The sequence below is a fragment of the Colobus angolensis genome, unplaced genomic scaffold, assembly GCF_000951035.1.
Source record: "Colobus angolensis palliatus isolate OR3802 unplaced genomic scaffold, Cang.pa_1.0 Scaffold719, whole genome shotgun sequence".
Classification (NCBI taxonomy): domain Eukaryota; kingdom Metazoa; phylum Chordata; class Mammalia; order Primates; family Cercopithecidae; genus Colobus; species Colobus angolensis.
In genome coordinates, this window is record NW_012120921.1 from 67,718 (window position 1) to 68,540 (window position 823).

Sequence of the window (823 nt, forward strand, 5' to 3'; positions counted from 1 at the left end):
ACCAAATATATGCTATTTACAATAAAAAGTCACTTAATCTGTCTACAAAGACAGATTGACTTAAAGTGAAGTGATAGAACAAGATATATCATCAAATGAAAACCAAAAAATCACAAGAGTAGATACATTAGATAAAGCTGACTTTAAGTCAAGCATGGTAAAGAAAGATGATGAAGGCCATTATACAGTAATTAAGAGGTCAATACAACAAGAAGTTATAACAGTTACAAATAAATATGTACCCCACACAGGGGCACACAAATATGTAAAGTAAATACTAACAGACCTACAGGGAGAAATGGACTATAATCCAATAATAATAGAAAATTTAAGCACCACATTTTCAGCAGGAAAAAAAGAAAAAAAAACCAGACGAAAAATCAACAACAACAAATAAGTGGAGTTAAATTGCACTCTAGCAAAAGTAATTCTAAGAGGGAAGTTTACAGCAATAAATACCTACACGAAAAAAAGAACTATTTCAAACAAACAATCTAATATTATATTTCAGGGAACCATAAATGCAAGAAAAAACAAAAGGCACAAAGCAGTAAAGTAGTAGAAGGGAAAAGATAATAAAGATCATAATAGAAATAAACAAAATAGAAAATTTTAAAAATAAAAGATGAATGAGACAGTTGGTTTTCTGGGGTAAAATCAACAATTTGTAGACTAAGAAAATAAGAGACAAGACTCAAATAAATAAAATTAGAGATAAAAAGGAGAAATTACAATTGATACCACATAAATACAAAGGATTACAAGAGACTATTAAGAATAAATATTTGCCATCAAAACGAAAAACCTGGAAGAAATGAATAAA